The sequence below is a fragment of the Podarcis muralis genome, chromosome 6 (genome assembly GCF_964188315.1).
Source record: "Podarcis muralis chromosome 6, rPodMur119.hap1.1, whole genome shotgun sequence".
Lineage (NCBI taxonomy): Eukaryota > Metazoa > Chordata > Lepidosauria > Squamata > Lacertidae > Podarcis > Podarcis muralis.
The window spans coordinates 13,157,754-13,181,859 of NC_135660.1; the positions used below are offsets into that span (position 1 = coordinate 13,157,754).

At 43.9% G+C, this 24,106-nt stretch overlaps 1 protein-coding gene across 1 annotated transcript in view; it reads right to left on the bottom strand.

Moving 5' to 3' along the window:
* Nucleotides 1-24,106, bottom strand: part of NAALADL2 (N-acetylated alpha-linked acidic dipeptidase like 2) — a 770,720-nt gene that overhangs the window by 592,122 nt on the left and 154,492 nt on the right. Inside the window, exon 3 of the mRNA XM_028731603.2 lies at nt 21,789-21,869. The gene's annotated coding sequence lies outside the window, so the exon portion shown is untranslated. The remainder of the gene's footprint in view (nt 1-21,788; nt 21,870-24,106) is intronic.

Sequence of the window (24,106 nt, forward strand, 5' to 3'; positions counted from 1 at the left end):
TCAGAGCCGCAGACACAAGCTCACCTTCTCGTATGCATTAAAACATTGCCAGAGCCTCAAGATTACAGGTTTCAGAACAGCAATAGAAATGTAATCAAGTGACACTTATTCCTCCACCACAGGAGACTGGGTGGAAGCCCACACAGCTGCAAATTATGTAACTGAGAGTATAAGCAAAGTTTCTTTTGTAGTATAAAAGGTAAAGGTACCCCTGCCCGTACGGGCCAGTCTTGTCAGACTCTAGGGTTGTGCGCTCATCTCACTCTAGAGGCCGGGAGCTGGCGCTGTCTGCAGACACTTCCGGGTCACGTGGCCAGTGTGACATCGCTGCTCTGGCGAGCCAGCACCAGCGCAGCACACGGGACGCCATTTACCTTCCCACTATAAAGCGGTACCTATTTATCTACTTGCACTTTAAGGGTGCTTTTGAACTGCTAGGTGGGCAGGAGTGGGGATTCGAACCGCCGACCATACGATCGGCAAGTCCTAGGCACTGTGGTTTTACCCACAGCGCCACCCGCATCCCTCTTTTGTAGTATGGATGTCTGCAATTGAGGCTGATGTACAACAGAAATAAAAATCTCAGGGATGAGTGTGTGGAACTCCTTGCCCAAGAAAGTTCACAGCTTATTTTAAATGCATCAGTTTCCCTTTAAATTCCACACCAGGGCCAGCCCTATCATGAGACAAGAGGAAACAGCTGCCTCGGATGCTGAATGCTGGCGGGTGAACCAACTCCCACCAGCCCTGGCCAGTATGGGCAATAGGAATGATGGGATTTGTAGTCCAGTTGGAGTTTAGTTGCGAGTTGAAGGGCCTCAGCTACAGGTTCCCCGTCTTGTCCTAAGGCCTCTGTTGAAGGACAGAGCTGTGTATGTCACACAGCGTATCTCACCACCACCCAAAATAAACATCAAAATCCTAGCCCCGGATGTTGTGGAAGACAACGTCCCATCACCAGTGTTGAGGTAAGATTCAACTGCCAAGCCTAGTCATCTTATTATGTGAAATAAGGAGACAGTGGCATCTTGGCATTTGCTTCTGGCAGCAAAATGTCTTGGGCTGGCCTTGTTCCTCAGTTCCTTTTACCTTCCTGGAGCTCCTAAGGTTGTGTCAAAAAATTGCTTTAATTCCACTAGATTCTTGAATCACGCTGGCCGCTGGGACCATATGACATTGGTCCTAAAGGATCTACACTGGCTCGCAGTACATTTCCAAGCACAATTCAAAATGTAGGTATTTGACCTCGGGCCTGTATGCCCGAAGGAGCGTCTCCACCCCCATCATCCAGCCTGGTCCAGCTCTGAGAGCCTTCTGATGATTCCCCCACCATGAGAATTGATGTTACAGAGGGCCTTCTTGGTAGTGGCACCTGCCCTGTGGAATGCCCTCCCATCAGATTTCAAAGAGACGAGTAAGAAGAGTTTGGATTTGATATCCCGCTTTATCACTACCTGAAGGAGTCTCAAAGCGGCTAACATTCTCCTTTCCCTTCCTCCCCCACAACAAACACTCTGTGAGGTGAGTGGGGCTGAGAGACTTCAGAGAAGTGTGACTATCCCAAGGTCACCCAGCAGCTGCATGTGGAGGAGCAGAGATGTGAACCTGGTTCACCAGATTACGAGTCTACCATTCTTAACCACCACACCACACTGGCTCACAACCTTTAGAAAACATCTGAAGGTAGCCCTGTATCGGGAAGTTTGGTTTTTTATTGTGTTTTAAATATTCTATTGGGAGCTGCCCAGAGGAAGTTAACAATTCTTTCAACTAGGCTACATGTGTGAAAGTGCAAGGCTTAGATAGCTAGCAAAGAAGAGAGAGAGAGAATAAAAATAAAATAAGTGATCTGGTTTGGGGGAGGGATGAAAGATTGAACGGCTTGGCAGCTTATCTAAGTGCTTTACACTCTTGCTGATATGACCTAATGCAGGGCTTAACAGTGGACGAAAATAACAGCCATGGCTGTGACCATCTGACAATGGATTTTCAACAGTTCATGACAAAATTTGCTTTCTAAAGGGACATGGTCAGATTAAATTTGGACATAAAAATTGCTTTGGGGACAGAGAAACAGAAACGGTCTCCAGCCTGGTCTCTTCTGTGTCCACGTAAAATATCCAAAACCAACAAAACATTTTCCCCACAGCAAGAGAGTGAGGAGAGAATGGAGGAACGACTGAACCAAAGCGAACCTGATTAGTCTGCATTACTTCTTTCTGAAGTAATGCTTGAAAAAAGCTAAAAATAGAGGGGAGAAATGTAAATAGCGTTTTTGAGTCCTAGAGTCCTAATAAGCTCCACTGTTATTAGAAGGGGAAGTATACTGTAGCTTCGGCCCTATGAATCTTCACATGAAAACGCCTTATTTATTTTTTTTATTTTTTTGGTCTGCCGAATTCAGTTTTCTGACTTTGATGCGTTATTATCTCAGGCATGGACAGAATAACATTCAGAGAGTCATGGCTTAGCAAAGGAAAGTTTGTGTGGAGAAGGAGGAAAATTGCACAGGAAGAAAATGGAAATGCCATCAGAGGAAGCTTTAAAGACATGCTGTTTAAAAAGCTGACAAGGAAGCAGAGTCAGGCCCTGGGATAGGGCCATTCACTGCACCACATTTGGTCTCTGGGCTTGACGTTCCCCACCTCAGGTGTTGTCTAAGTCTAAAGGGATCCACTGTTCTCCTGCATGAACTGAAAATGTGCCCTAGGCACCTATATAGAAGAGGAAGAGGAATGGAAAAGCTTTCTCTTTGGGAAACTTGTTGGACATTTCCAATCTTCTCTTTTAAGAACGCTAGATAAACTTCCAAGACACCCCAGGGTTCCCCATAACACAGTTTGAAAGCCACTTGAAGGACTCATCTGGAGAGGCAAAGCCTTATTCTGGATTTCACCATTTTGACCTGCATTTGACCTTTCTGGGTCTTGGGTGTATGAATGAATGGTCTCCTGTTGGGAAGGGAGCATGGCTCAGTGGTGGAGCACATAGTGTGTAAGCACAAGGAACTCATTTTAATACTTGGAAGAGGCATAAGTTAAAAGGATCATACTGTGCTGGATGGACAAGCAAACTGATCTGGCCTATAGGAGTTTGTGTACTCTTACAAACAAAAAAATCCTGCATGCAAAAAGGACTCTCCAGATACTTTCCATCATCTGTTAGGTGATCCTTTTAACTGATGCCTCTTCCGAGTATTGAAATGAGTTCCTTGGGCATATTGTGCCAGACAGACAAGCAATTTGATCTGGCATATACGAGCTTTTGTACTCTTACAAATGAAAATTCCTGCACACAGAAACGTAGCATGTCAGGGAAAAGGGGTCAGGCTTGTCCTTGGCATGCTAGTGTTCCATGTTCAGATATGTTGATATGAACAATGCTGTTACTTCCCACCTCAATTTCTTATTTTTGAAATTCAGCATGAAAGTTTATTAGCATTTTAATATGCATTTCTCCTAACATACACATTGTGCACATTTGTGTGTGTGTGTGTGTGTGTGTGTGTGTGTGTGTGTGTGTGTGTTGTGATTCCTGCCTTGCACGGGGTTGGACTAGATGTACTTTCCAACTCTACAATTCTCCTAATATAATATATTTTGGATGCCATTTTCATTAATATACAGTGGTACCTCGGGTTAAGTACTTAATTCGTTCTGGAGGTCCGTACTTAACCTGAAACTGTTCTTAACCTGAAGCACCACTTTAGTTAATGGAGCCTCCTGCTGCTGCCGCACCGCCGGAGCACGATTTCTGTTCTCATCCTGAAGCAAAGTTCTTAACCTGAAGCACTATTTCTGGGTTAGTGGAGTCTGTAACCTGAAGCGGATGTAACCTGAAGCGTATGTAACCCGAGGATACCACTGTAATCATTTTCATAAATTCTTCCCCCTAAGATACATGCTAGGAAATCTGCATTACAAAATCCAGAGAAGTGTGAATTTTGAAGGACAGGTGCATTCTGGTTTGTGTGGTGTTTCAGGAAGTTTGAATTACATAAGTTTGTCTTCAAATGTGAATTGAACTAAATGTCTCCCCCATCCAGGGCAGAGAGGCTTTCCCTTCCCCCACAGAGTGAAGGAATGGGTTTCTGTGCAGTCAATTTGAAACAGGACCCAACCCCTGCCTTTTCTTCTTAGCATTTCTAAAATGCATAAACTTGAGCTGTTGAGCAAATGCATAACAAGAACACAGCTGTATAAACAAAGCGCTCTCCTTTATCAGTCACGCCAACGGATGACCTTGGCTGTTCCAGTGGAGTAGGGATGACATGTCTAGGTCTTATCTTACGTCCTGACCACACTCTGACACACAGACCTAGTCCAGGAACAGCGCCAGAGTATGTTCTTGGAGTTGGTGACCTCTTGTTCCAAGATAAGAATATAGGAACAGGAATACCCTTTTATGGTCATGAATACAGGAAGGAAAGCCCTTTTATGGTTAAGCGTACCAGAGCAGGAACATCTGTGATGTCAACCTGCGTGTATAAGCTGACGTGCCTGGATTCCTGGGGAAGGAGGGAAGAGGGTGCCTGGAGGATATATATACTGCATGAAATCTCTCTTTCTTTGGACTTGCTGTGGACTGACCATGCAAGTGCCTTTCTGCTGTTCCAGAGAGAAGAAATAAAGAACTCTTTCTCTGAACCAACCCTCGGTGTCATTTGACTTCCTCCCTCCCTCCCAGGAGCAATGCAGACCCAATCGGTGAACTCCAATAAGGCTACAAGAGGAACATTTAAAAATTGTGACTCCTCCCATCTTTCCAAAGTGGCAGAGTCCAGGGACAGTTCCACTACTTGATCTTACTGAATGCACAAACGGGCCTTGTGCTAGAAGACAACTTGAACCTATGTTTACACTGTCCCTTTGGTCTTTGAGATAGCACCTGCCAAATCGTAATGGGGTGGGGGAATGGATAATGTGATATCTAACACATCAAAAGTACAAATGTCTCTGTCTCGCCTTAATAACGCAAGGACAAAAATAACATTATTAGCTCCTTGGATAGAAAAAATAAAATAAAAAACGGGTGCCTAGTGTCAAGAAGTTGAATAATATTGTTCCGCAGGAGGAAAGAAAGAAAAACAGACACGAAAGAAACTTTATTACTGATCATTTCCGTGCCTAATAGAACCCCATAAGGTTTCTTTCTTGTTGGTTTCAAAAGGCCAGCGACAATCTCAGGCTGTTTCTTGTCACAATCTAGCCTTTGATTCAAAGGTAGAAAAGAAAGGATTTGGAGGTTTAGAGCAATGCAACCTGAGAATAAGCTACTTTAAGTCGGAAAGTGGCAAGAGCAATCGGGCAAGGTGAACACATGAAAGGCGGTTGTTCTCAACAGGGGGGACCATTTCAGGTTTTGGTTGGGTGCAGGCACTAAGATTTTCAATTCCCCGGGAAAAGGGATTGGTTGTTAAATTACTCTGGGAATCAGAGTTTCTATGGGAGGAACAGGGGTCTCCTAACAGCTCTCAGCACCCTTAGCAGTTCCCAGAATTCTTTGGGGGAAGCCATGATTTTTAACGTGGTATAAGGGTACCTTAAATGTATGATGTAGGGACGCGGGTGGCGCTGTGGGTTAAACCACAGAGCCTAGGACTTGCCAATCGCATGGTCGGCGGTTCGAATCCCTGCGGCGGGGTGAGCTCCTGCCAACCTAGCAGTTCGAAAGCACCCCCAGGTGCAAGTAGATAAATAGGGACCGCTTACCAGCTTTCCGTGTGCTGCACTGGCTCACCAGATGCAGCTTGTCACGCTGGCCACGTGACCCGGAAGTGTCTCCGGACAGCGCTGGCCCCCGGCCTCTTGAGTGAGATGGGCGCACAACCCTAGAGTCTGGCAAGACTGGCCCGTACGGGCAGGGGTACCTTTACCTTTACCTTTAAATGTATGATGTAGAATTGGCCAGAACGAAGTAGCCTCCTTAAGGAGCCAATGCTGAGGTTGGCGGTGGGGTCCTGGAAGACAGAGCTGTGTGTGCCCTGTGCCCCCTCGTGTAGCTAGCTCTACTTGTGTGGTGGATACAATGATCTGGCTTTTGGCAAGAAGAGTTTTCAGCAGGACATCACTTGTTTAGCATGTTTTATTTCGCATGATTTGTAATTGCACACTTTTATTGGGTTTTGCTAATTGGACATTTTATTGTGCTCTTTGCATTTTTATTGTTTCCTTGGGGGTGGATGGCCTAGAAGAAATCCAGAATAAATGGGGGTGGGTTTAAGCTTGTTATGTTTTATCTATTTCAATTATTTCAATTGGTTATTTTATACGGGATTTTAATGTAGCAATGCCAGCCTGTAGCTTTCTGGAATGGGCAAGGTTGACATCCCAAAGGAATCTGCTCTCCCTAATTTTTATTAGCACTATTATTAAAAGCTGCATTCATTCATTCATTCATTCATTCATTCATTCATTCATCATTCACTCATTTATTCCTATCCCTTTATCCAAGGCATTCAGAGTGCTGCAATGTTGTTCGCTCTACCATTTGATCTCAGCAGAGGCAGAACCCATGTTCAAAGGGTGGCATGACCAGTCAGTAGACTGGAGTGGTAGAGAGATCTGAGATCACCAACATGGAAGTTCAATGTGTTAGTCACAACAACAAGGACAAGGGTAGCAGATAGCTTTAAAACACACACACACACACGGAGAGAGAGGGGGGGGAGAGTAGACACTTCATAGAGATCTAGAGCAGGGTTTCCCAAACTTGAGTCTCCAGCTGTTTTTGGACTACAACTCCCACCATCCCTAGCTAGCAGAACCCATGGTCAGGGATGATGGGAACTGTCGTCCAAAAACAGCTGGACACCCACATTTAGGAAACCCTGACCTAGAGAATATAAGGGTGGTTAACCGCAAGGCCTGCAGAACCATGGACAGCTCATTGGGCATGAGCAATGACTCTAACCTACTAATTGTCTGTTATTTTATCCCATCACCCCTCTGAGCTTACCATACGGCTTGGGGAATAGAGATGTATGGAGCTGAGCCCTCCATTTTCTCTCTTTGACTTAATTCCAACTGGTACATCTCATGTATCAGTGAGGTGTTTGGTGTAAGGGGCTCAGCCCGTTGGGGGAGTCCAACTTAGGAGGCGTTGCATCTGATAGTCCTGGTTCAGGGTGCTTCAGGCTTGCCAGAGTTGGGCTCATTATCAAGGTCCAGGACTTGCTGGTTTGCCAGGGATTGGGGCAATCCTGATTCAATTGCCCCTTCCTCATCCGCTGCATCTGAATCCTAGCTGCCAGCTGAGCCTGGGCTTTGACTGTCTCACTCTTTTTATCTTTACAACAACCTCAAAAAGTAGGTCAGAGAGAGAGAGAGAGAGAGAGAGAGAGAGAGAGAGAGACACTCACATGACTATTTTGGCCATCCATAGCTTTAGTTCCTATTCATGAGCTTCCATCAATGCATTAGCATTATTTTGAGGTTTGCTAGAAACCAGCTGCTGGCAGAGTTTGAAATTATAATGTCACCAGCAAGTGCCAATATAAATCATATTGATTTTTTTTTTAAAAGAGTAAGCCCCGGGGGGGGGGGGGGGGTTAAGAATCAATATTCCAGTAGGTGGAGCAGACATGACATCAAAACAGCATACCACATAAAAACAGGGTGGGTGGCAGAGAGAATAAACTCCACATAACAGGCATACAGGACTGAGAACGAGCAATGTGTAATGTTTAACAACGTTACTTGGATACACAAACATCCTTAGGCGCCTTCCATCCAACCCAATTCTGTGCAGAAACACTTGTATTTAACTAGACACAGAATGTAATTTGACTTGTTAAAAGGCTACGGAAGAGTGAGTTATAATCATTTTGCAGAGTGAAGTATAGGCAAAAGGGTCCGCTTCCACCTCTCATTTACACCAGCCTAATTAAAGGACAATTTTCCTTAAAGTCACTGGCGTAAATTTGGTAGAAACGAGATTTCAGATCAAAGCCAGACGCTAACTGCATAATGACTCTGGGCTCCTGCTGATAATAATGTGTGTATGTGTGTGTGTGTGTGTGTGTGTGGTTCTCTCTCCCCCCCCCCCTTCTTTCCCTGATCCTTTCACAAACTGTGATTGCCTGGTGTGCAATTTGTTATGCAGCTGATCAATACAGAAGTCTGTGGGTGTCTTGCTAATAAGCCCTGCATATGTAACAACATAGGCACCAACTTGTAGGGTCAAGCCGCTGTCAGGAGTGGTGTAAATGCAAGTGGATTTGCTCCTATTTACACTGCTTCACCTAAACTGTGACGAAGCATTAAAGACAGCCACAGATTATTATTTTTTAAATGATATAAAGTTGGCATATATGAGAAGGTAGGTGCGTGAGTTTGTTAGGGTAGAACTGAAGCTGAGCTTGAATTCTGGCAACATGCAGGCACTGTGGGTGAGCAATTCCTGTGTCCAAGAAATTGGTCACTTGCCTTTCCTGGATGGGATTGCCCTCCTGTTGAAGGAGCTGTTTTGCAGCTTCTGGATTCAGCTCTGCCATTGGCTAGAAGTGTGTTTTACCAACAGCTATGACCATTTCTGGACTGGGAAAACATTGCACAATAGTTCATGTGCTGGTTGCTTCAAGATGGGATAACTGCAGTGCCATGCTCTCCAACATTTCTTCAGTGAAAATAGGGATGTCCTAGCCAAGGACATTCCAGGCAGAGGGGTGGCAGAGGGTGGAGCCAGGCAGAAGGGACTTAGGTTGGATCCTAAACCTGTTCAGTCATGTGACCTGGCAACCCACTATTTTAAACACAATGGTTTTCCCCCCTCTGCCAGGTTTAGGCAGAGCAGAAGCAGTTGCCCCAGTGGTTTGGATGTGGTATAACTTTGCGCCAGCTCACCTTACACTGGCTTGCTTTATGGTAGCTGCTTGGGCATACAATTGCTCTCTCAAACTACATAAGGATGAATTTTCATATCAGAAACTAAGTCAGCTGGAGAATAAGCAAAGTGAACATATATGAACAATTAATTTGAGACTAATTTATTCAGGAAGGGGGAGGGAAACCTATAGGCACAATCTACCCAGTTAAGGACTCTTAATTTCCAATTGATTTCAACTGGAGAATTAACTACATGCCTTAAACTTTTTTCCAGTTGAACAAACGGATTTTAGATGCACTTAACTTTAGACGGGCTTTGATTGATTTGGAAATTTGTAGGTGGGTTGTTCACTTACAATAAGGAGGGCGCCTACAGGTTTGTGTGGAATTTGACGGTCATTTCTCTTTTTACTGTGCAAAAAAGTTGCGAGGCAAAAAAAGCATCTCTCTCCATTATAAAGAGGGGGAAACACCGAGAATTTTGAATGATTTCTGACAGCTACAGATAAATGATAACTCTAGTTAAGAAACAATTCTTCATTAAAGTAAAACAATGTATCATTTCAGTAAGTCATTAAATAATCTACTACAGAAGGAAACACAGTTTTAACCAACCACACTCACACACACTTCAATTTACTTAAAATATTAAAAACACATTGAAATCATTGCTGCTCAACATCAGTCACTGAAAAAGAGCAAATTATCATGCACTGCTGATCTGGAATGCTATGGGAAGTTATGTAATTAGTTATGAAAATGTATTAATGTATCTGAGAGAGCGGAGGGGGAGCAATGACATCCACTTGGCATTGTTCATATGCAGAATTGAATAAAAAAATCCCTGTGTTTGCAAATGCAAATTTGGCAGGTGATATGCAACTTCTCATGGCAGCCATTAGATGAACCATTATCGCCTGCCTGTAAAAGAATGCCAAGCAAAAGAGGCTTTGCATCATTTTCTCCTCACTATAGCACATCATCACCTAAGCTACATTTGACAAAGAGATGGGCAAACTTTCTCCCTAGCATCCCCTTTGAGTGCTTGCAATACCTTGAGGGTCTTGGGGGGAAAGCAGTGTGGAGGTGACGCTCCGCTTGTGCTGAGGCAAATCTCACACCAGGCATGCAACAGTGTTCCAAGGAGCATTGCACCCATGATCCCTGACCTTTTGCCTTCTTGGCTAGAAAACAGGGTTTCCCCCCTGACCGCTTGTCCTCTCACAGATTTGGTTACTAGACATAACGCTTGGTTGGAGCATGACTGGGGACGCAGACGTAATCAAGCATCGGGGAAAACATTTGAGGGAAACACCTGCTGACACGTGTATTTGCTAACGCTGGAAATGTGCTTAGATGTTCAGGGTGGTTTCACTACTGTTTCCAATTGTTGACTTCTGCTAATAAAAGGAGCCTCTGCAGAGCTAGTCGGCAGCTTGTTTTGAAGCTTGCTTGCCAGCTTGCTCCTGCACAGCTCATTGCATCCAACCTCCTGTCATCCTTGTTATTCCTACAAAGCAGGCCTGTAAAACTGTTCATTAGACCCATCTCCATCACCTAATGGGACCTTCTGCATGACTGGCACACGCTCTGCCACTGAGCAAGTACTGCAATACCTTGGGGGTCTTGATGAGTTTTCAGAAAGCAGGTCCATAATGCAGAAGGTCCCATGTTTAATTCCCAGCATCACTAGGTAGGAATTTTGAGAACATTGAGAAGAGGAGGAGGAGGAGGAGTTGGAGTTTGGACTTGATATCCTGCCTTTCACTCCCCTTAAGGAGTCTCAAAGCGGCTCACAATCTCCTTTCCCTTCCTCCCCCACAACAAACACTCTGTGAAGTGAGTGAGGCTGAGAGACTTCAGAGAAGTGTGACTAGCCCAAGGTCACCCAGCAGCTGCATGTGGAGGAGCAGGGAAGCGAACACAGTTCACCAGATTATGAGTCCACCGCTCTTAACCACTACACCACACTGGCTTTATTCATTTAAGTCCTGCCTTTCCCTCAGAACTGGGACTCAAGGCACCTCATAAAAATTAAAAGAAGGACGGGGGCGAAACACAGATAGCTAAAAAGACATAAAAGATAATAGTTAAAAAGGAATTAAGCTATAATGGAATTCAAAACAATGTCAAAACAAATATGTTAAAATGCAGATCGCACAGCACAACTCCATTAAAAGCCCTTTCCTTTGGTTCACCAAAGCCTGCTGGAATAAAACAGCCTTCACCTGCCAAAGAAGAGACAACGAGGAAGGTGCTAGTCTAGCCTCACCAGGAAGGGACGTCTGGAAGCAGCCACCAAGATGGCCCTCTCCTGAGTCCCTACCACCTGTGAGGGTGGAAAGAATGAGAGATGAAGATCTTGGAGCTTGAAGATTGTATGGGAGAATACAGTCCTTCAGATAGCCCAGGTGTAGGGTGTACTCATAAAGGAAGCCCCCCCAAAAGTTTGATCTGTCCTGAAAGGGAAGGGTTGTAGCATGTGTCCAAAGCCTTCTGGTGGTTCCCTCAGTGCGAGAAGTGAGGTTATAGGGAACCAGGCAGAGGGCCTTCTCAGTAGTGGTGCCCACCCTGTGGAACGCCCTCCCATCATATGTTAAGGAAATAAACAACTATCCAACTTTCAGAAGACATCTGAAGGCAGCCCTATTCAGGGAAGTTTTTAATGTTTGAAGTTTTATTCTGTTTTTAATGTTCTGTTGAAAACCGCCCAGAGTGGCTGGGGAAATATGATGATGATGATGATGATGATGATGATGATGATGATGATGATGTCCCAGGTTCAGTCTTCAGCATCTTCAGGTAAGGGTGGAGAGATGCTTGCCTGAAATCCTGGAGACTCGGTGCCCGTCAGTGTTGAAAACACTGAGTGGCAATGAACAACGTGGACCCACTGAAAATAATGAACTTGGGGCTGGGGCGAGGTATAAATAATAAAATTATCTCTAAATTATTAGCCACTTACATTTTGCCCTGTGGTTTCTAGTCACAGGTCTGCAATGAAAAGCTCAATCTCTGAGTGCTCTTTCTTTCGCCCTAGAGCTTTCTCTGTGAAAACTTGCTCTATAAGGCTGAAGCACAACAAATGATAATTTGGGCTTTCTGAGGCTTGCTGTTGCTCTGATTCAATGGTGATCAAACATGAAGCTTGAAAGCACAGGCTGTGCCTGGAAATTGGGAGTAGAGGTACGTGGGGGTAGGTCCTATGTTGGCTACCCCTCTCCTAGAAAACCCACTTGGAAGCTGAACGTTGGAAAAGGGCCGAATACATGCCACATGCTTTGTATACAGAAGGTTGCGGGTTCAATTCCTGATCTCTCCAGGTAGGGCAGATAAAGAAACCTGCTCAAAATGCTTGACGGATGCTGCCAGTCAGTGTAGACAATATTGAATCCAACAGACCAATTGATTAACTCAGTATAAGACAGCTTCCTGTGTTCTTCTTAAGACTTTTTTTTTTAATGAAAAGATAATCCTAATTTGCCTTGCCTTCTGGTGGCTCATAGGGAATGCATTTAAAGTTACCGTAATTTGTTAGAAGGCTGCCCTCTTTTTCAAAGGATTAGTGCCTCTCTTGAGCACTTGGGGTGAAACAGCGTAAAATAGGGAACCAAGAAAATTTCCTCGATTGTCATTCAGATCTATTCTGTTTGTAAAGCTCGGAAAGTAAAGGGGATGAAGAGACAGAGACAAAAAGGCATTACGAAGTGATTTAAATCAAGGTCCTCCTTGTGTTAGAAGCTATCTAAATAAATCCTCCCAGATGACTGACTGGCTTTCTTCCCATTCAGCTCAGGTAATGATTTCATCATTGGTGATAGACTTCCATGATATGATATCTCATCTCTGCTGAATAAGCAATACGATTTTGACATTATTAAACGTTCATTATCAAACTGTCCCAAGCGATGATGGGGAGTGGGGGGGGACCTGACCTTTTTGTCTTGTGCACACAAAATCCGCGTTGCTATTAACATTTATATTGCCTTCATAAATACTGTGTCTATTGTTCTAGATTAATTGCCCGAGAGTATTCTCACAATCACGAAGGCGAAGAAGCAGTGCTGCGTGTGGCATGGATGCGTTTCCTGATCGAGTGGACAGAGATTCAATGGGGTGGGGAGAGAGTGAAGATTTGTTAAAAGAAAAGTAACAAACTTTCCTTACAAGATCGCATCCTCTCTGCAGCGCAGGGGATTTGCCCCTGCAGATGTGTGAAGTCAGAACATCAGAGGTTGGCTCTAAATGCGCTGTGCTCTAATAGTTTGTTATCAGGGGGCAGATTCACATGTTATTTTTATAAACCCTGAGAATATCTTCTGAGCCCCAGTTCTGACACTAAAGGAGTAATCCTATGAACAAGCAACTGGCATGAAGCAAGACGATTATTTTTATTCTTAATATTATAATTTATTACCTGCCCAGGTCCCAGGGTGGGTTACAACAAATCTAATGAAGGATGTTCAAAATGTTCAAGAGATACTTCCACCAGTCTTACAAAGCACTCAACTTACAATTTATCAGATGTGTTTAAGGGGGAAGGCTCCAATCTGGTTGCCATTTTGCTTTAGGAAAAGGTTCTGGAACAGGCATAGGCAAACTCAGCCCTCCAGATGTTTTGGGACCACAACTCCCATCATCCCTAGCTAACAGGACCAGTGGTCAAGGATGATGGGAATTGTAATCTCAAAACATATGGGGGGCCGAGTTTGCCTATGCCTCTTCTGGAAACTTGGCACATTTTCTATGTATATATGCTCAGATGTAAGCCCCATAGACTTCAATGAGACTTACTCTCAGGCAGTCAGGTTGTGTATCCACAGTAGTGACCAGAGGAGGAATGACCACTGGAAGGAGCACTGAGAGAAGAAACGCCAGCAAAACCAGACACGGTCATCTGCCCCAGCTGCAATAAAACATGTCTTTCCCATATCGGTCTCTACAGCCATAGCAGGTGCTGCAACTCTCCAATGGTTTGACTTTACCCCTGATGGCATATTCTTTCATTGTTCCTCAAGACAGACGGATGCCAACAACTCCCAGGTGTAAGATTGCTGCTGGCCAGGGCAATCCAACCCCCTGATCTACCATGCTGGAAAGAGTATGGGTGAAGCAGGGTTTTTCCACTGCCCATCCCTACCTGCCTGGGTAGGTGGGCTCCACTAATGGAAACTGCAGAGCTCTTGACTGCACCCACCTAAATTGTGAGCAGGTGAAGCTACTGTCAGTGATACCTTCACAACTGGTGGCACTTACATACCATAAAAAAATCAAGCATTTTGATGGTAGGATCAGGATGAGTAGGGGGCAGAGCTGGATCAGCCAAGCATTCTTTGGATCTTCAACATGGCAAGGTGTGGAATCAGTCCTAGCTAAACCCACAATTTCCTTGCCACCCCACCTTCCAGCCTGGCAGTTAGAAGCGGTGGAGTTTGGCTTCCACCCTAAAGCTAGCTTATCTCTCAGTTGCGTATTCTCAGTACGTATCCACAGTTTAATTAGATGATGACAAAATACAACAAAAATGGGTGTATGACCCTGAACAAAATACTGGAGAGGAAGAAGGTGAGGAATGTAACATTCACTTCATGCCTAGTTCATCACTAAATCCCCCGACTCCCTTCTTAGATGAATTAAACTCCCACACTCAGGGTCAAGATGAATGGGTGTTTTCAAGTGACGAGAGCACCACTTCTTTAACATTTAAACAAGAGAAATGTTTTGTAGGCATTTTGATTTTTAATTACAATAAATGTCAAGGGCTTCATGGAATGACAGAAGAGGCCCCTGAATGTTCTAATAATTTTCCAGCTCTGCTAAAGTATTAATCAAGTAACCTTAAAGGGCTTTTCACCAGATTCTCTGCAGATGTAAAATTGATTCCAGTCGAGCAGCGACAATTTACACCAGTCAAGACTTTGGCCTTGTATTTTTGAATGTTCTAATAATTCAAGAGTGCTGCGGCTGTGAAAAATATGGGCAGCTTCTGCCTGTTCTCTGGGGTTCCTAAATAAAATTGGTGCAAAACAAGAGATTCTGCATGGTGGTGTAGTAGCTAATGTCCCAGTCCAAATCTTGCCTCTGCTATAAATTCGCAATAGGATATCAAGAAATCTACTTTCTTCCAGCCTTAAGAGTCTCATCTACAGTATACGGTCCCTATGTATCTTGCTCTACATAAGGCACTTTTCTATCTGAAGAGCTGTCAGCAGACAGTCATCTATATGAAGTGCTATTGGATCTATGTTCAGTTTAATGAGAAAGAACCCTATTATATTATTTATTAATTGCTTCCCATAAAGCATCTTGAAGAGATTTACAGTATAATAACCTATGCATGCAAAAGGCTGGGCTGGATGAATCCCTAGCCAGAATTAAGATTGCCGGAAGAAATATCAACAACTTCAGATACTGGCATTAAATATTTTGAACCTATCCCTAATCCAGAGTATGACAGGTATCTGTTGTTCAGTCCTGCCAGGGATTGCACCACTGACTTCATGGTCGGAAGTTGGGACCTCAACCTATCATAAACAGCATGCACTCAGGCCCCAGAGCCATCTTAAGGCACTAAAGGAAAAGCATGTTGCATCAGCTCTTGCACTTGGCAGAGAGTATGAAACTTCTGGCTTGGCCTGGTTTAGATCAAATACTAGGAGCCTGGTTTCTGAAGTCCTTATAATCTGCACTTTTCCTAGAAACATATCAAGGTGGTATGCAACATACAGAGTTAATATAAAATCAGTAAAAGGATCCATAGAAACACAGTTAAAAAATCAATAAACATTGGTTGGTTTTTTTAATAGAGAGAAATTCATATTACAAAGGTCTATCTAAACAATGCAGTTTTCAAAAATATCTTTATGTATGCGACAATGGCGGCAAGAGTCTTAACAGAACAAGGATGGAAGAACGAGAAAATCCCAAGCAAAGAACTGTGGCAGAAAAAACCGATGGACTATGCAGAATTGGCAAAACTGACACACAAACTACACGATAAGGGTAACCATGATTTTAAAGATGAATGGGAACCCTATACAAAGTATTTAAAGAAACAACAAAATGAACTGGACTCCTTGGTTTTGAATAAACATTCGCAAACTTCTTATTGATAACATCTAGATAGATAAATTAAGGATCTGTACGGTTTTGTAACATGCAGAAAATAACATATGTTGATAAACCAGAGAGAGGAGCTGAAGGAAGTCTGGGGGAGGTGGGGAGGGGGCTATATTTTGGGGAGGATGGAGGGGAAAATAGGGGGGGATTTAAGGATGATATGTTTTTTGATAAAATGTTATGTTGAAATTACTAATAAAAATATTTTTAAAAAAAGAAAGAAAGAAAAAGAAAATAAACAATGCAGTTTTCAGAAGATGCCTACAAGAAGGCAGGGGTGGTTCCTGTCAGACTTCTTCCAATGGGTAGTTCCACAATATTGGTCCCTAGTGAAGGCCAACCAAACTTCAGGGGCATAGGGAACTCCCAAAAGTGCCCCATCAGCAATTAGCATCAAGCATACAGAGTCAAGTAGTCATAGAATCATAGAACCATAGTGTAATGGGTATGAGTTACTCGTGCGTAAACTGCCGCCTCTCTAGGCTAAATTGCCTTGTTAAACCATTCTGACTGCACAGCCCATCTCAGCGTGGCTGCCTCAGTCGCTAGCAGAATCTGTCAGTGGGCGTTTCTTAAACCTCTTCCAGCATAAAAGCTGTTTGACTCCCAGTCTCCTCCTCCTCTCACTGCGCGGGAGTCTTCTGCGCAGGGAGGGCGTGGGTAGTGGAGGACCTGTGCTCTCCTCACTGATGTCCAGTGAAGAGTCCTGGAGCTCTCTCTCCGCTTCCCCCATCTGCCCCCCCTTTATCCCTGATGTTGCACTGATTTCCTTCCCCCTCTACTGAGCTGCTTCTCCCCCTGCTGCTGGGTCCTTCGCCAGCATCATCTGGGAGCCTCCCCTTCGCCTCTCGCTCTGATGTCAGTTCCCTGACACATAGTATGATTCTAGAGTTTGAAGGGACCGTGAGGATCATCTAATCCAACCCCCTGCAATGCAGGAATCTTTTGCCCAGCGTGGGGCTTAAGCCCATGACTCTAGGATTCAGCACCTCATGCTCTACCGAATGAGCTATCCCAGCCATCAAGGTTCATAAGGTACGTTAACTCTTGACCAGTAATGGCCAGCAGGCAGGTAAGGGTGGGGCGGCGTTGCTCACCTGGCGTCCCAGTGCAGAGGTCACTGCCAGCAACTGACTGGAAGAGTAAACACAACGGGGAGGTCAGTGCTGTGTGGCTGCAGCGGCAGGGATATTGGATTAGCTCTGCCACTGCGCCCTCGCCACACTGACCTCCCTGGCTTTTCACCCCACTCCATCTTGGTTACCAGCAATGCCATCCACACTGGGAAACCAGCACACCACTCTGCTTCGCCAACCTCTGCTGCTTGTCACTGGTCAATAGAGTGCACCTTCTGCCTGCCGCGTTTGTCCCTGCCACTAAGCTCAATGGCTCTGTACTTGAAGAACAATTGATCCAGGGCATGAAACTGCCTTTTGCCAGGTCAGACTATTTGTCCATCTAACTCAGTAGGGTTAACTCTGGCTGGCACAGAATCTCCAGGATCTTTCTCATCACCTGGTAAACAGTCTTTTCAAATGGGCATGAAGCTGGGATTTTCTGCATGGAGTGCATATGCTCTACCACTATGCTATGGTCGTTCCCTCCGTTCCAGATACTACATGTCCACCCAGTGCCAGATTTACGTATAAGCTAAACAAGCTATAGCTTAGGTCCCCACTCTCTTGGGCCCCCCAAAAAAATTTAAAGGAAAAAAACCTGGATGTACATTTCCAAAATATAAGATAAAAAACAAATAAAATAAAACCTACATATAGCAACAGTGTTTTGTGTTGTGTAGGCTCCCATTTGTTATGTGCAAATAGCTTTAGATACCTATTAGGTCCATAAATTACCATATAGCATATATTCCACACAAAAAACAGCGACAATTTGTTGTTGAGAAAGGACAGCTGGACATATAAAGGGCCCCATTACTTCCAGTAGCTTAGGGCCTCATCAAACCTAAATCTATACCCCAGCTCCAGAGAACTCTCTTTCCACATAGGAAGAAGGGAAAGGAAGAGAAAGAAAATTTGTAAAAATAGGTAAATGCACACAAAAAATAGATTTCATATTTCATAATATGTAGGACAAGATAAAATGACTACAGATTACTCACCAAAGACATATTTGCACAATCCACTAATAGTTCTACATTATCATTAATTTTACTCTTAGACATTAAGATTTTCCACTAAAAGGGAAAGGCAGAAATGCCCACTAGTTCCTGCTCTTGCCTTTGACTTCTATAACTACTGTAGTATAAATGAGAATATGTCATTTTGAATCAAATTTCCCTTTTTAAAAACCGTTGACCTGCAAAGAATGGCAATAAAGACCCTTCTGGTGGATTATTTTTTTACCATGGAATGAACATTCCTTTCCATTTGATAATTGTAATAAAATACACTTCTTTTCAAAGTCCAATTTAAGATTTAATGATGCAGAGAAGGTTGGGGTGCTTAAAAGAAAGTGGAACAATAACACTAAAAACATCGCTGCAGCCTACAACAATATCACCTAAAAAAAAAATTTCTGGTCAATTAGCTTTGATTGTGTTAAACAATGACAAACTACAGAAGTAATTAGAAATCACACACAGTGTTAGCAAGTCACTAAGTGGTGTTGATTAGTTAGCAGTAATTTAAGCTTCCACAAAGATTGTCATTTCTTTACATGTGTTTTAAAGCAAGAATCAAATTGGATTTAATATAGTTGTGTGTGTTTTTCCTCTTAATGTGGCTATAACCAAATGGTCTCCTGAGTTTTATCTCCTTTCATTGAATTTAACAGCTACTGCAAAATACATGAAAAAACATTGCATACAGGAATCTTTCTTCCCTATTGAAGTAAAACTCCTACAGCCAATCCATATGGCGAACAAAACTGATAGGTAGGGTGGTCCAAGCAGTCTATTTTCAGACTAGGTAATTTTTGCATGCCTGCTCATAGCTCATTTCCATCCTGTTATCATGCTGATCTACCTGCCTACCTACACACACACACACACACACACACACACACACACTGCAGCAAGATTCACAATTAAACTTTTGAGTATATTTTCTCCCAAAGTGTTCTATCTCAAAATCTGTATTTTTGAATGCCTGCTGAGATTCCGCCTCCAGCAAGAGTAGTGTTGCAACCAATGGAAAATTATAAAATCTGATGCACACATAAATTTTGCGGCTAAGGTGCAGATCACTTCCTATCAAAAGTAGCAAATATTGAATCCCTTAAGCATCCTTACTGACATGCTGATAATGGGACTTGAGTAAATTTTCTGCAGACTCACTCCAGAATTAACTCTATGTCATCTTCACAGCTCAGTGCCGAACCTAGTTTGTTTCTGACACTTACTTATCTGGTGACGGGAATTGGCGTTATGACCTTGGCCCAGATGATTCGTTTAATTTTTATTCATAGGAGTATTTGCTCATGCTAAAAAAAAATATAGCATGGCGATGTGAAACACAAACATTAAAATGGATTTATATTGTGAAATCATAAAATACAAAACAAATGATAGATGCAAAACCACACCAATGCTTTAAAACTGCTTGACGAGGCAGAAATGTTTTCAACAGGTGGCAAAATATCAGACTTATGGGTGCCCGATTTCAATAGGAACAGTGTCCTATTGCTGTACTGGTGCCACAACACTAAAGACCTTGGACTGCATAGACACTAAACAAGTCATAAACAACTTTGGGACAGTCAGGTGGGCTTCACCAGATGGTTGGAATGATCTGGGTGGTATATAAGGGGCATGTTGGTCCTATAGGTAACCTGGTCTCCATCTGTTTAGGGCTTTATTGACTAAGGGAGAATTCTACGGCACAATCTGCTGGAATGAGCAGTTCAGATGTAACCCAAATCTGCACTGGGTTTGTATTGCTGATCAAGGCTGTCATGAGTGGCAACTAACTTGAAACACCAGTATTCTAATCAGGCCTGTGCAGAGAGGGTGGGGGGAGCTGGGCATTCTTGCCCCAGGCCTTGAAGTGCTAAGTCGGGGGGGGGGGAACTGTCATGGGCCTGGCAGACTTATGTTGTTTTAGTTTATAACTTTATTCTAACAAGACTCCCACCCTGGGCATCAGACAAGCTCTGCATGGACCTGGTTCTCAACATCCCCAAAGATGCAGCATTGATAATGGTGCTATCACTCTGAAAATTGCAAAGAAAAGTACCTACCTTCTCACTGGATTTCAACCACATTGACTAAAAAAAATTAACTGCAATCAATTCATCAAACCTGTTCAAACTATTCCATTCAAACATGCTGCCCAAAGACCTTGAAACCATCCAACTGAAACATGCAACTGAAAACTGGGAAGAAAGTGTGTTCAGATCTCTGATTCCAGAAACTAGCCTATCCTCCGAAAATGAGCATCCTAAAAGGCAGGGAAGGGGGAATCTGGTGAACTTCCATACACTGGGAGTTCCACAACATGGGTTAGCCCAGGGGTCAGCAAACTTTTTCAGCAGTGGGCCGGTCCACTGTTCCTCAGACCTTGGGGGAGGCTAGACTGTATTCTGAGAGGGGGGGAATGAACGAATTCCTTTGCCCCACAAATAACCCAGAGATGCATTTTAAATAAAAGTACACATTCTACTCATGTAAAAACACCAGGCAGGCCCCACAAATAACCCAGAGATGCGTTTTAAATAAAAGGACACATTCTACTCATATAAAAACATGCTGATTCCCAGACCGTCTGCGGGCTGGATTTAGAAGGCGATTGCCTTAGATTGCCTACCCATGGGTTAGGGCAATGCACAAACTCTGCTATAGCAGGATGTAGGAGGAGCAGTTTGCAAACTGCATTAGACTCTAAGGAAAATCTGTGTTCAGGATACATGGATACCATTACTGTCACCACTGACATTTGTCATCCACTGACATGCAGTACAAAGTGCTTCAGAGCAATGCAAGCAACAAGGACCATCTGTTCTCTTGGGAAGGTAGCCATCTAAGAACAAGTCCAATGACAGGCTGAGATGGACCAAAAGCCAAGTTACATCCACCAGTCTGAAAGTTTGCAGCATGCTGCACACAGAGAAGGAATGTCTTGCATTATCAAGAAGGACAGAGAGACTTGTGGTTTCCCATGTGTCTAAGACAACCACAATTGCCCCAAAGTATCTCCACAATCCGCAGTATCTTGAAATCACATGGTTATGCCACATGGTTTAACATGCACTTGGTACCAATTGAAAAAAAAAAATCTTCCAATCTGAGACCAATATATAAACTAATGTCTTGTTCAAAAGCAGCTTCCCATCAGCCTGGGCTCATTCTTATATCAGGGGTTTCTTGGGGTCATTTTGGTGGTGGTGGGGTCTCTCCACAAGCTAGTTGTAGAACGCAATGCCTCTGAGCATACAGGGAGTGCATTTCCCTCACTAAAGAGGCGCCATAAACATCTGTGTGGGGTGTACTGAAGAGCATAGATTCAGAACTTTTGAACCAAGGATACCAAATATCACCAGAGCTTGTCTTTATTCCTGAATGCCAGCCCTCTTTCCATCCGCCTTTACTCCCCCCTCCCCAAGTGCATAAAGCTGAATGCAAACGAGTTAAGTGCACATAAGTTGCATCAAATACCAGCACAGCAAATAAACATGAATGGCTGGGAGAAGAGATGAGTTCTTACCTAAAGAGGTTAATGGGGTGCCAGGTCAACCTCATTATGCGAGAGTGTTCCGCATCAAGCATGGCGCATGTTCATGGCTCACGTAATGGGATCTGGGGCTTCCAAGTCGGATAGCACAGGATTCAAGTAGGAGTACATAGCCCCAACATACCACTGATAAAATAAGCCTTAGCTCCACCATTACCTTACTTAGAGGCCTCTTCTGCAAAGCACTAGTTCAGGCCAATCCATGTCTTCCAAGTAGCTCAAGGATAAGCAGCCTTGTCTGTGAACGAGATGAGAGGGGAAGTGAGTGTTGTGCTGACTTCTTGAGGAATTTGACATTTGCTCTTTCAATAAGCCTTCAAAAGAGATTTTTTTCATCCCTAAGTGGAGGTCCTTACATGGATTTATTTGCAATTCTTTTATACATACAATCGCTTATTTTTTAAAAGCATGTAGTAGTTTTTTAAAACTGCTTTTATATATGTGTTATATATAATGTGTTTTATAATATAAATATTATATAAATATAATATAATATAATATAATATAATATAATATAATATAATATAATAATATGTGTTTTATATAAATGTGTTAACTGTTTTGCATCTGTAATAATAATAATAATAATAATAATAATAATAATAATAATAATAATAATTTATTATTTGTACCCCGCCCATCTGGCTGGGTTTCCCCAGCCACTCTGGGTGGCTTCCATAGAAACCAAAAATACAGTAAAATATCACAGATTAAAAACTTCCCTAAATAGGGCTGCCTTAAGATGTCTTCTGAATGTCAGGTAGTTATTTATCGCTTTGACATCTGATGGGAGGGCATTCCACAGGGCGGGCGCCACTACCGAGAAGGCCCTCTGCCTGGTTCCCTGAAGCTTTGCTTCTTGCAATGAGGGAACCGCCAGAAGGCCCTCGGCGCTGGACCTCAGCATCCGGGCAGAACGATGGGGGTGGAGACGCTCCTTCAGGTATACTGGGCCGAGGCCGTTTAGGGCTTTAAAGGTCAACACCAGCACTTTGAATTGTGCTTGGAAACGTACTGGGAGCCAATGTAGGTCTTTCAAGACCGGTGTTATGTAGTGCACCTGGGAAGGATCAACCTGCCAGCAGCAGGGACATGCTCTTGCTGGGGGGGGGGGAGGAAGGGGGGTGCAGTGGGTGCGGTCTGCCCCGGGTGTCACCACTGAGGGGGTGACAAAATACTGGGCAACACTCACCGCGGGGCCTGCAGCGTGCCCGAGCCATGCATCTCTCCTAGGAAAGACGTGGTGGCTTGGGCACGCACAGACTCTGCGCTGCTGAAACTGTCCACCCGCTGCCTCCCCCCCCCCCCAGCTGTAGGGCGACTGAGTGGGAGGAGACAGGCAGACTCCAGAGGCCCCACAATGCGCTCCACCCCTATTGGCAGCACGCCCTGCCCTAGCCCCGCCCCTAAGGGCGGCTCACCCTGTCCCTGGGCGCACCGCCCCAGGCGCCCCAGTGGCTTCCTCCGCCACTGGCTATTGCTAGATGGCGTTGTTGATAGTGACAAAGGCACAATGCAAGTGGCAATGCGTGGAAGATGGCTAACTACACCCAAAAGGGATGCAGCACAAACACAATTTAGTTCATATTTAAATGTAAATGTGTTTAATTCACACATTCTGATACAGGATGTGAAATGAAGCATGGCCACCCTTTGCACCTCTCTGAATTTTGTCATGTAGTTCTCCAATTGTACACATTTTGTAATGTGTGCAAAAATGAACATACTAATGGAAGCTGTGCAAATACTTCCTCCTTGGGGAGGAGGGTTGGGGTATAAATTCAATAATGAAATAGTAATGAATACAAATTCATGCGTTAGTGAAAATAATACGCAAAATGCATCATGTTAGGGGGGGGGGAATGCTTTGCAAAAACATTTATACCGCATTAGGCAAAACTGCATTGGGAGAAATTTACACTACAATTCTGAAAATTGTGAACTGATATGAAATTGTGAAGTACCAAAGGGAGGAAAAGGAGAGAAACTGGAATTTGACAGATTTGCTGATCCCCACAAGCCAATGGGGGATGTGGGTGGCGCTGTGGTTTAAACCACTGTGCTGTTTGGGCTTGCCAATCGGAAGGTTGGTGGTTCGAATCCCCGTGACGGGGTGAGCTCCCGTTGTTCAGTCCCAGCTCCTGCCAACCTAGTAGTTCGAAAGCACACCCAAAAGGTGCAAGTAGATAAATAGGTACTGTTCCAACGGGAAGGTAAATGCCGTTTCCGTGCGCTGCTCTGGTTTCGCCAGAAACAGCTTAGTCATGCTGGCCACATGACGCAGAAAAAACTGTTTGCGAAAGCAAACGCCGGCTCCCTCGGCCTGTAAAGCGAGACGAGCGCCGCAACCCCAGAGTCGTTTGTGACTGGACTTAACTGTCAGGGGTCCTTTACCTTTACCTTTACAAGCCAATGGACATGATAAGCTAATTGACACATTGGTATGTCCTCTCCAAGCATGGTGCGTGAAGTCCT